This window comes from Phyllobates terribilis, unplaced genomic scaffold, assembly GCF_046119375.1.
Source record: "Phyllobates terribilis strain yellow unplaced genomic scaffold, ASM4611937v1 Scaffold_12__6_contigs__length_324123572, whole genome shotgun sequence".
Lineage (NCBI taxonomy): Eukaryota > Metazoa > Chordata > Amphibia > Anura > Dendrobatidae > Phyllobates > Phyllobates terribilis.
The window spans coordinates 130,210,936-130,223,851 of NW_027362772.1; positions in this window are offsets into that span (position 1 = coordinate 130,210,936).

Sequence of the window (12,916 nt, forward strand, 5' to 3'; positions counted from 1 at the left end):
GGGAACATTTTTTCATGAGACCCTCCTCTACGTCTCTTGCAAGGGGAATTGGAGTGCCTCCAAATTTTTGACAGCCATTGTATTCACTGCATAGGCAATAACAGTATGGGAGACTCACTTCCTAATAACAGGAAATTTTTTGTCATGAGGCCCTCCTCTACATGTCTTCCAGGGGGCATTTTAGTGTCTCCAAATTTTGGGCAGTCCTTGCCCAAGGAAGTGCTGTTTGAGAAGCTCAACATACATTATGGAGTTCATCTTTACCCCTTCAGGGATCCTAAAAGGGCTGACAATCTCTCTCCCCATGATTCCAGCCCAAAACATTACTCCACCTCCTTCTTGTTAGCGCCGTAGCCGTGTTTGCATGGGGTGTCCATCAACCAGCCATCCTCCACTCCATCCATCTGGACCATCGAGATCATTTCATGCAATAAAATATACTGTTATCATAGGCAGTTTGTACAAAAACCTTTCAATTGTACTCTAATAGTTATTTGACTGGAAAATTACAATGCCTGCAATTCATATAGGTAATTTGGGAAAATCTGAGAAAATATTATTTGCATAATAATTTGGAACACAGTGTATACATCTACCCATTGATACAGTGTGAAGGTTCTACCTGCATCGCACTATGGATATTATAATGAAAAATGAATAAGAGAGTATGTAACTTTTTGGCATCCCCTGTGTATGTGGAAGCAGCCCCTTTTAAATTTATTTGCTTGGATTGTATTATATACAGTGGAGAAAATACCCGCTATTCAGCAGTTGTATTTGTTGTATCTCTGCACCTATATATGGACTATGTCATGATATTGTTATCATATATCAAAAACTTCTATTAATGTATGTATTGTAATAACTTTTTGAAATGTATTTGGCATCATAGAGATACAACATTGGGAGATATATGGAGACATTAGGCATACAACACAGTATAAGGTATCAATATGTATTGTGGTGTTGACCTTATATGAGATGTTATCTTATGCCAATTTGTTATATTGAATTCCAACTATGGGAACCTATATATAAAAAAGAAAAGAAAAAGATATATATTAATTTACCATTACTTTATGATAATGGAGTTCCATGGTTGGATATGGAATTCTCTGTTCTTTCCACTTGTGTACGATTATAGTGTGATTCTTAGTGAACCTTTGTCTAATTGGGTAATGCCTGTACGCATTGGGGCCATGGTCCAGGTGTACGCATCGGCTTTCGGCGTCCTTAGCGTTTGAGTGACGTGAACGCCGTCGCCGCCATGTATCCTGGCAATGGTGACTCTCCTGTGTCATCTATGGGCATGCGGAATGTGCCCTGGTGTACTTCCGCCCTAAGCGATGACGCGTTTGACGCAAGTTCCGCCCAACCTCGTCATGTAAGGGACGTCACTTCCGCCAGATTGATGATGCGCTTGCGGTCGTCCCCGCCTCTCTTGGGAGGTGTGGTACGTCACTTCCAGGTCTTCACTCGGCGATAATGGATTAAATTGTTACCGCACGTGTATGGGTAGGCGTGGATGTACCTAAGGAGGTGGCGACTATGAGGTAATTGGTCCCTATATATAGATATAGCAGGTGTGTGACAAGTGATACTGCCCCTTGAGAAAGGCTAAGCGCCGAAACGCGCGTTGGGGACAGCCACAGCGTGGTGGTCAGGTATTGAATGCTCTGGGAGGTATGTTATAAGCCTAGTTGATGTATGGTGCTATATGTCTATATATGAGATATATTTTGATTTAACCCCTTTTTGGCATCTATCCCCTATATGTATGTAGAGCATAACAAATGCAATACTATGTGCCACCACTCTTGATGGCCGCTATGAGTGTTTTTATAATATGTATCCCAATTTTTGTATTATGTCCTGTTTATATGATGCATGTGCAATAAAGCATTTTTTATGTGATAACATCACCATCTGTGTCGTCCCTTTTGTCTTTCGGCCACTCCCCCCTTATATAATATATATGACGACTGGTGTACTATCAGTCCTCTCTTTTGAGCAGCAACCTACATGTAAATATAACACTATCTATCAATGTATTATATTCTGTTGCTGTGGTGTTCTTTCAGTCATATCTTGATACGCAATAACAGTATAGGAGACCCTCTAATTAATAATGGGAACAACAAAGCATACTGGCTGATGGCTCTCTAACAATAGTGAGGGCCGACTGCTGGCCCTTTAAGAATAGTAAGGGCCGCCTGATGGCCCTATAAAAATAGGCTTTGTGACTTTCAGAGTCCCTCCATCATAAATGAAACAGGGTGTGTCTGATCATGTCTCACACACAACATGGCCAGATAAGGTAGTATAATGTTAAAATGACATTTACTGGTGAATGTATTTTTCATCATTGAAAGCAATGTAAAAGTGCAAAAACGCTACGTGTGAACATAGCCCAAGGTGTGGAGGAGCATTTTTGTTTCTGGTTATTTATTTTGCCTTATATACAAGTCGTTACCTTGGAAAGGATGTTCCTTATCATTTTTTCCAGGAAAATCCATTTTGGTTTAGTTTTTGCATGTTTTATTGTGAATCCGTAAAAGTGGCGTAATACTCTGACAACATTGTTCACAGCAGTGATCTGGGAGTCAGAGATGCTTCCAGGGATCTTCCCCATGCTGTTCCAATGTCATTTGAGCACTGTTGCCATAGATTTGGGCAATTTTAGGCCCTCGGCAAACCTCCGGGGGGTGGGGGCACCGGAAAAATGCTCAAGTTTCACATAGACTTATATTGGGTTCGTTGATCGGATTGGGCACTCGAGCATTCCAATTTGCTCGACTCGAACGAGCACCCAAGCATTTTAGTGCTCGCTCATCACCCCTTAATTGATTCTTCAGGCCATTATCCAATAAAGGTCTATTCTAATATATTATATTCTGTTGTGCAGGCACTGTGGCCATTTTGAAGAAGCTCAAAGTAGAAGACCAGTGCCATCTTTTCGAAGACTTTTTTTTTTCTCTTCACATTGCATAGGTTTTGTGGCCATTTTGAAGAAGTCAAAAGTATAAGACCAACCATCATTTTCTTCAAGATTTAAGTGATATCTCCTCTACTGTGAGTGTTGCAGCCATCTTTTGAAGCCCATAGTATGAAGTGGTCTCCATTTTCTTGGAGGCTATTATGATTGTTTTCCTTTATCCTGATGTGATCATATGGCGACCTTCTCTGTATTGAATGCATACAACAGACCATGCTGATAGGTCAATAAACATACATGAGACATTGATGTATATCTCTGACCTCACTCTAATAGATGCACATTAGCCCAGCATTGTGGAAGCTCAGATTGGCTGCTGATTTGGAAGACTAATGATGAGATCGGTCTGATGTCAGATGGGGAGGTTATAAAATCTTTGTTTGGCTATTTTGGTTCACATTTGCTTCATTACCCTGATGAAGCCTGTAAGGGTGAAACATTGGGAAAGCTTCTTCTCTATGTTTATATTGCTTTGTTTCTGTGGTCATTAGACTTTACACAATAGGATACACTCCCTCATGGTAGATAATGGAAGGGCGTCTTTGTGCTTTATGCTAGTTATACAATTGTAACTGTTTTCCTATGTAGCTAGAGTTAGGTCGATCTATCCATATGTAGATGTAACGACCGGAACGCCGGTTGAATGTGTATGAGGTATCGGCGCTGCTATGAATGACTCCGAGCTCTTATAGTGGCTAATAACTTTCTTTATACTGGTCACACAAATGACAGGGTTAAACAATTCTACAAAATATGGGCCACAACAGCTACTAACACAAAATACAAGTTATGCAGCCCGAGAGAGCCCAAGTGCCAATCTCGTGGGAATGCGCCAAACTACCCCTGAGCTATGCCGCTCCCACCCTTATTCAGTACAGGGCCTACCCACGATTTACCGTGGACGAGGCACGTGGTCCTCCCAGGAATATAACCTTATACCCCCTCTCCCACACTAATACAATGGGATCTGGGTACCCTTGTTTTCCCTTGGAGAACACTCATATATATATTTAGCCAACGCATTACCTAAACTGTGTACAGTTTCTCTTCTTATAAGAGCAAAGAGAAATCTCTCAGACTTAATGTGGCGCCTCTGAGGGTTCAGTCGCCACAGAGGTACTGTATCTCACCCAGAGGTGTGGTATCCCACTCTCGGGTAAGAATAGAGTGCTGCCCGGGACCCTAACACCTGCATCCAACATATCGACTTCAGTAGGGCAGGGCGAGATTGCTCCTAAGGGAGAGCACAGTCCCTGGTCCCTGGCTGGAGTGGAGGGGAACCAAGTGAGGGGGAACCGTGTAGTGGGTGTGGGTGGAGGATGTAGATCAGGGAGCACAGGAGAGGGTGTTGTATAAAAAGAGGAGCCATCTTGTAAAGACAAGCCAGTCAGAGGAAGAAAGTGAAGGGAGCAGGGGCTCTGCACGAGCTCTGCTCCAGAGTGGGCCTAGCAGAGAGGCCCAGGACTGAGAAGAGGAGAGGAGTAGGAAGGAAGGCTCCAAGAGGAGGAAGGGATCCTAGGGGTACGGGCAGTGCTGGAGGCCACCCGTACGCCCAAATCTACCTGGTGTGGAGGGATCAAGCTGCAGAGGGGACCGGCCCCTAAACTAGTGGAGAACTACAAGGCTCAGCTAGAAACCGGAGGCTGCTGTACTTGCAAGGTGCAGTGGCCACAACCACAATTACATCGCCGAAAAGGTGGCCACAGAGGGTCCAGGGGACTGCAGGTCGCCCAACAAGACCCGAGGCTACCGGATTGGGACACTGATTGTGAAGCGCAGGGCAGGAGGGCGAGAGCCAGTGCAGGAAGATGACTGAGGAAGGCACATAGAAAGGGGTCCTGTCAGGCACTCTTGAAATACCTGAGGGATTGCTGAACCCCTGCTTGGTGAATGCAGCGCGACGTGGGAGGCTGTAAGCTGGACAGTGCAACCTGAGGAACTTAACAACTGTGAGTAAACTCGGAAGACTGCACCCCACTGTCTCTGTGATTATTATCTGCGCCATCACCCCTGCACTACAACGCCCAGCATCACTTATATCATCTACAACATCTACACTGCCCTGGAGCTAAGCTCTACCTGTGGAGAGCTAAACCAACTCTGCTGCACTAACATCAGCTCCAGAGGACCTGCTCCGCAGCGGCGGCCCCCTTTAGCCGCATACCACAGGTGGCGTCACAAACTTTGTACATAAAAACTATAAAATCCTCCTTTTTACTGACCGCCCTGGGTCACGGACCTGGTCACCGCCACTGTGACATCACCCCTAGCAACGACTGGCCCGGCACCGAGTACCCCACGGCCCAGGGGACGCGTCATTAATCCATATACAAACAGTTAACAAACTAAACCTTTTATTAGACCCTTATCTCTGGCCACAGGGTTTGATCAGCTTCTTCTTCTCACCAAGCTCTCCAGCACATTCAGGTGTAAGCAGGAATTAGAATCAATGTCAGTCCCAAAGTGTAGTTCACAAAAGGGCTCCTTTGTAGTATCCACGTACACAGAGTCTTAGTATACCAGATCCTTCACAAATCTGGATCAAGCCTGATCAGTCCATCAGCAGTGATATACACCAGGCAGTTCTCAGCACTACTGGAATCACTAGCTAGCTTTCCCTAACTGACTACACAGTTGGTGACCGGTCACATATCTCAGTTACTCACAAGGCACAGCTTCTTCTTGTACACAACATCCGCTCCAGTCTGTACAAGCTCCCAAACGTCCCTGGGCATCAGACACATCTCGACTCCTCAGAAGACTTCCTGGTTCTGTGTTTCCCGGGCTTTTTTACAGATCCCCAGGCTTTTTCTTTCCTTGTTTCTTGCTGACTCCTAATGGCCGGACTAAGTCATTGCAGGAGAAATTTATACTGTCAGTAATATGAACTCATTACTAGAAAGACATGTCAACATGTTACAATTATTATAACTGTATGACACCACTAACGCAGCAATGTGACCGCTTGGGATACATTTATGCATAGATAGGATTAATAAGGAACAGAGTGAAATTTTAATGTGCACCAGTACATATGATTTGCACTGGTTACTTATATCTTTATTTGAACAATTAAGGTTTTTTTTTTATTATTATTATTTCAAATGGCATTTTTGTGGCCTGTACAAAAAGAAGACATTGCAGGTGCTGGTGAATCTTTACACCTATGTAGCTACAAATAGGTGTCACATCTCCACCAGGACCTGCTTCTGTCTCCAGGCGCTGGAGAAAGAAGAGACATGGGAACCAGAGGCTCTGGATGGCGAAGTCTATCCAGCCACAAAAGTTCGAGTGGCTGGGACTTGCAGTGCAGTCTGAAAATATGGGTGTGTGCTGTCCAACTGGAGTTGTCAGCTTCCTGCTCCATCCACACATGAAACATATGTCTCACAAGCACAGTGCACACATGACACACACGTCACACAAGCACCATTTACACATGACACACACGTCACAAAAGCTCTATATACACAAGCACAGCGCACATATAACACATCACACAAGCACCATGCACACATGACACACACTTCACATAAGCACTATATACGCAAGCACAGTGCACACATGACACACGTCACAAGAACCATGCAGACATGACACATACGACACACAAGCACCATGCGCACATGACACACACAAGCACTATACACACAAACACAGCGGCCACGTGACACACGTTACACAAGCACTATGCACACATGATATATATGATACACAAGTACCATGCACACATGACACACGTCACACAAGCACCATGCACACATGATATACACGATACACAAGCACCATGCACACAGGATGCACACATCCACAAGCACCATGCACACATAATGCAAACATCACACAAGCACTATATACACAAGCACAGCGCACACATGACACATGTCACACAAGCACCATGCACAAGACACACATGTCACACAAGCACTATATACACAAGCACAGCACACAAATTACATATGTCACACAAGCACCAAGCACAGATGACACACACGATACACTTGCACAAAGCACACATGACACACACGTCACACAAGCACTTTACACACAAGCACAGAAAACAAATGACATGTCACACAAGCACCAAGCACAGATGACACACACGATACACTTGCACCAAGCACACATGACACACATGTCACACAAGCCCTTTACACACAAGCACAGCACACACATGATGCGCAAGTCCAATGCACACGTGTCACACAAGCACCATGCACACATCACACAAGCACTATATACACAAGCACAGCACATACATGACACACGTCACACAAGCACCATGAACACACGTCACACAAGCTCCATTCACATATGACACACAAGACACACAAGCACCGTGTACACATGGCACATGTCACTCAAGCACTATAATACACAAGGAAAGCACACACATGACACAGAAGCCCCATGCACACATCACACAAGCATTATATACACAAGCACAGCGCACACATGACATGTCACACAAGCACCATGCACATATGACACACACGACACACAAGCACCATGCACACATGACACATGTCACACAGGCACTATATACACATGACACAGAAGCACCATGCACACATGTCAAACAAGCACCATGCACACGTCACACAAGCACCATGCACACATGTCACACAAGCATTATATACATAAGCACAGAGTACACATGACACGTCACGCAAGCACTATGCACACATGACATACAAGTCACACAAGCAGCATGCACACATGACACACACATCACACAAGCGCCATGCACACAAGAACAGCACAAATGACACTTGTCACACAAGCACTATATACAGAAGCACAACGGCAGCGCACACATGACACACGTCACACAAGCAGCATGCACACATGACACACACATCACACAAGTACCATGCACACAAGAACAACACAAATGACACTTGTCACACAAGCACCATGCACACATGTCACACACATGAAACAAGTGCAGTGTACACAAGTACGGGATATACACAACACAAACAAATTCAAAACATGACAGTAAAGTCACATGGTTGCTTGCTTACCTCATCCAATCCTGTCTCCCTTCTGCAAAGATGTATCCTGCACCTGAAGTAGTAAATGTTAATCCCTACCCCAACTCCACTAAGCTCCACCCCCAGGTCAATGAACATTCTTCTTCATCCTTATGCCACACATGGGTCACTGTGCAGCTGCTCTGAGCCTGGAAACTCCTTACCGCTCACAGAGAAGAGTCTCCTATATTAACAAAGGTTGCACACAGCATGAAAAGAGGAGTTGGAGAGTGAAGCAGCACTGGCTCCGCCCTCACAGGACATCCTACTGCTGGAGCCACACACCGGAGAAGGACGCTGTGCTGTATATATATATATATATATATAGATATATATATATATATATATACATTGGCATGCAAAAGTTTGGGCACCCCAGGTCAAAATTACTGTTATTTTGAACAGTTAAGCAAGTTGAAGATAAAATGATGTCTAAAGGGCCTAAAGTTAAAGATGACGCATTTCCTTTGTATTTTAGGCAAAAAATACATACCAAATTTTTCAGACTACACTGTGTTCCAAATTATTATGCAAATAATATTTTCTCAGATTTTCCCAAATTACCTATATGAATTGCAGTCATTGTAATTTTCCTGTCAAATAACTATTCGAATACAATTGAAAGGTTTTTGTACAAACTGCCTATAACAGTATATTTTAAAAAAAATAAAAAACTCAAACTGCACTCAAAATGCATGTTCCAAATTATTATGCACAGCAGAGTTTTCAACCTTTTCATTTTAATAAAGAACAAAAAAATGGTCATTTTTGAAATTATAAGCATTAGCAGGTTATTACAAACTGAAATCAAACAGTTTTCAACTCAAAACTTTATTCTAGGTGATGTTACATTTGCACATAGGACCGCTTGTTCGAAAGGAGCTTCTGAACTCTCTCGTCCATTGAATTTGTCAGGCTTTGGATGGTTTCTGCTTTAATTGTTTTGCATGAGGACAGAATACCCTCCCAGAGCTGTTGCTTAGATGTGAACTGCCTCCCGCCATCATAGACACTCCTTTTGATGATGCTCCAGAGGTTCTCAATGGGGTTGAGGTCAGGGGAGCATGGGTGCCACACCATAAGTTTGTCCCCTTTTATGCCCATAGCAGCCAGAGATGCAGATGTGTTATGTGCAGCTTGAGACGGGGCATTATCATGCATGAAGCTCACTTGTCCCTACTGACCCTTGGTAACCTATTTGTGGGATATTTCTATTTATAATCTATTTATGTGGTGCTACATTTGTGATTTTTTAAAAAAGATATATAATAAAATTGATAATTTTATATATATATTTTTTTGGGTTTAGAAATTGATGGGTCTCCTTATAAACATTTACTTCTGGTTGATGCGAAAAGATCTTATACTGACCTGTGTGTGGGTGGACGTATACCTGCCGGGGTATTGGATGTATACCGGCTGGGGTATTGATCTGCCATATGTACAGTGGTGGCCAAAAGTATTGTCACCCCTGCAATTCTGTCAGATAATACTCAGTTTCTTCCTGAAAATGATTGCAATCACAAATTCTTTGGTATTATTATCTTCATTTAATTTGCTTGCAACAAAAAAACACAAAAGAGAATGAAGCAAAAATCAAATCATGGATCATTTCACACAAAACTCCAAAAATGGGCCAGACAAAAGTATTGGCACCCTCAGCCTAATACTTGGTTGCACAACCTTTAGCCAAATTAATTGCGAACAACCGCTTCCGGGAACCATCAATGAGTTTCTTACAATGCTCTGCTGGAATTGTAGACCATTCTTCTTTGGCAAACTGCTCCAGGTCCCTGATATTTGAAGGGTGCCTTCTCCAAACTGCCATTTTGAGATCTTTCCACAGGTGTTCTATGGGATTCAGGTCTGGACTCATTGCTGGCCACCTTAGAAGTCTCCAGTGCTTTCTCTCAAACCATTTTATAGTGCTTTTGGAAGTGTGTTTTGGGTCATTGTCCTGCTGGAAGACCCATGACCTCTGAGGGAGACCCAGCTTTCTCACACTGGGCCCTACATTATGCTGCAAAATTTGTTGGTAGTCTTCAGACTTCATAATGCCATGCACACGGTCAAGCAGTCCAGTGCCAGAGGCAGCAAAGCAACCCCAAAACATCAGGGAACCTCCGCCATGTTTGACTGTAGGGACCGTGTTCTTTTCTTTGAATGCCTCTTTTTTTTTCCTGTACACTCTATGTTGATGCTTTTTCCCAAAAAGTCTCATCTGACCAGAGAACATTATTCCAAAACGTTTTAGGCTATCTCAGGTAAGTTTTGGCAAACTCCAGCCTGGCTTTTTTATGTCTCGGGGTAAGAAGTGGGGTCTTCCTGGGCATCCTACCATACAGTCCCTTTTGATTCAGACGCCAACGGATAGTATGGGTTGACACTGTTGTACCCTCGGACTGCAGGGCAGCTTGAACTTGTTTGGATGTTAGTCGAGATTCTTTATCCACCATCCGCACAATCTTGCGTTGAAATCTCTCATCAATTTTTCTTTTCCGTCCACATCTAAGGAGGTTAGCCACAGTGCCATAGGCTTTCAACTTCTTGATGACACTGAGCACGGAAGACACAGGAACATTCAGGTCTTTGAAGATGGACTTGTAGCCTTGAGATTGCTCATGCTTCTTCACAATTTGGTTACTCAAGTCCTCAGACAGTTCTTTGGTCTTCTTTCTTTTCTCCATGCTCAATGTGGCACCCACAAGGACACAGGACAGAGGTTGAGTCAACTTTAATCCATGTTAACTGGCTGCAAGTGTGATTTAGTTATTGCCAACACATGTTAGGTGCCACAGGTAAGTTACAGGTGCTGTTAATTACAAGAAGTAGAGAAGCATCACATGATTTTTCAAACAGTGCCAATACTTTTGTCCACCCCCTTTTTTAGGTTTGGTGTGGAATTATATCCAATTTGGCTTTAGGACAATTCTTTTTGTGTTTTTTCACTGAAGATAAATTAAATGAAGATAATAATACCAAAGAATTTGTGATTACAAACATTTTCAGGAAGAAACTGAGTATTATCTGACAGAATTGCAGGGGTGCCAATACTTTCGGCCACTACTGTACTATACGTTCCTGCTGTGTTTACCTTTGTGCTGGAGCATGGCTGTTTTGTGTTAAAGTCCCTCTGTTTTTTTTTGGAGCTAATAAACCTTGCCTCGTTGGACTAAAACCGTTGCCTATCTTATGCACTACCTTAGCAATACCCTACAACACCCATTTATATTCATGTTAACAGGGATACTCCTAAAAAGGCTGAGAAAGAAAATCCTTCATTAAGACCCTGAGTGTACTTGGATTTGATCCTATAGCTAAATCTTGCCTCTTCCTGAAGAAGTAGTCTATCGAAATTGCCCTTCCTGTGGCCTAGAGTTCATTTCTGTATGCCCTAAAAGGATAGGGCAGTAGAGGTTTCCTTATGAAAGAATCTCATATGCTTAGAATTGGGATATCCGCTTCAGTATTTATGAGCTAAAATGTTGTGAAAGCCATTGGCGAAATTCTTGAATCGTTTTACTCACCTGGGCGCTTGTGACTTTCTGTCAGTGGTTGTTTTGTGCAGACATGCATCTGATGTCCAGACTCTCCACAGTTGCTATCAAGATTTAGTGTTTGGTTCTTGGCCAGTTGTTTTTAATAGAAGAGAGTCATTCCAATCTGCATAGGCCAGGGGCATCAAACTCATTTTCACCGAGGGCTCCATCAGCATTATGGTTGCCTTCAAAGGACCACTTGTAATTCTAAGAGCTCATGCAGATGTCTATGCAACATGGTACAAGCACAGACTCCAATTCATGGACTGGCCAGAGGCTATAAGAGAGCTGTCCTTGGGTAGTAGGGCTAAGAGAGCTATTTTTGGGTAGTAAGGCTAAGACAGTTGTTCCTTGGTAGTAGGGCTCAGAGCACTGTCCATGGGTAGTAGGGCTAAGAGAGCTATTTCTGGAAAGTAGGGCTAAAAGAGCAGTCCCTGGGTATTAGGCCTAAGAGAGCTGTCCCTGGGTAGTAGGGCTAATAGAGAGCTGTGCTAGATCTCAGAGTTTAAGATGGACTGCTCCCTATGCTAAAACTGGCTGTGTCTGTTCTGATTAAAATATGGAACCACACAGAAGTGCTGGGTGACTGCGTTCACTTTTTGCGCTGGCTGATTGTATTCACTCGGTCACTTATTCCCTCATAAAGATGGCACCCACTCCTTGTGCTGGCTCCATCCGCTCTTCTAAGTGCTGGCTCTGTCGACGTAGAATGCAGCCAGTAATTAGTAGAGGGCATGTCGCCAGCAGACGGTGTGGCTTTTGAGCTCTGGCGAACACCTCCACATTGCTTGGTCCGGCTCTTTGTACGGGAAAGTGGAGAGTCGGTCCTTCTGTGTCTTGACTTCACAGGCCTCATAGGATGACGTGTCTGCCTTGAGTTTGACACATCTGCCATAAGCTCATCAGTAAAGGTAATAGGTGTACAAGACAGAGGTGGAGGTGCGAAGTCAGCATTGCGTTCCTGTCTGTGTTCACTCAACTGTCTATCAAGACGGATTGCCAAGGACATGGCCAAATCAAGGCAGTCGGAAACATGTCTTTGATGTGATCAAAAAATCCAGTACCAAACTGATGGTGAAGGGCCTGATCATTCCACTGAGTCAGAAGCCCGGAGCCAAAACTCAGTACAATAATCCTCAGCAGGAAGTCGCCCCTGACAGAGCATGATTTACTTTCAGAGAAAGCTACTCAGGATCATCATATTGGCGCCCTGAGGCCTCAAAAACAAGTTGACTGTAAGGAGCTCTGGAGTGTCAAAGGGTAGAGAAAAGAACCAAGCTTGTGGGTCACCCTGCAGCAAGGAGATGTGATGAGACGAGACCTAGACGCTGGCTATAAGAACCAGA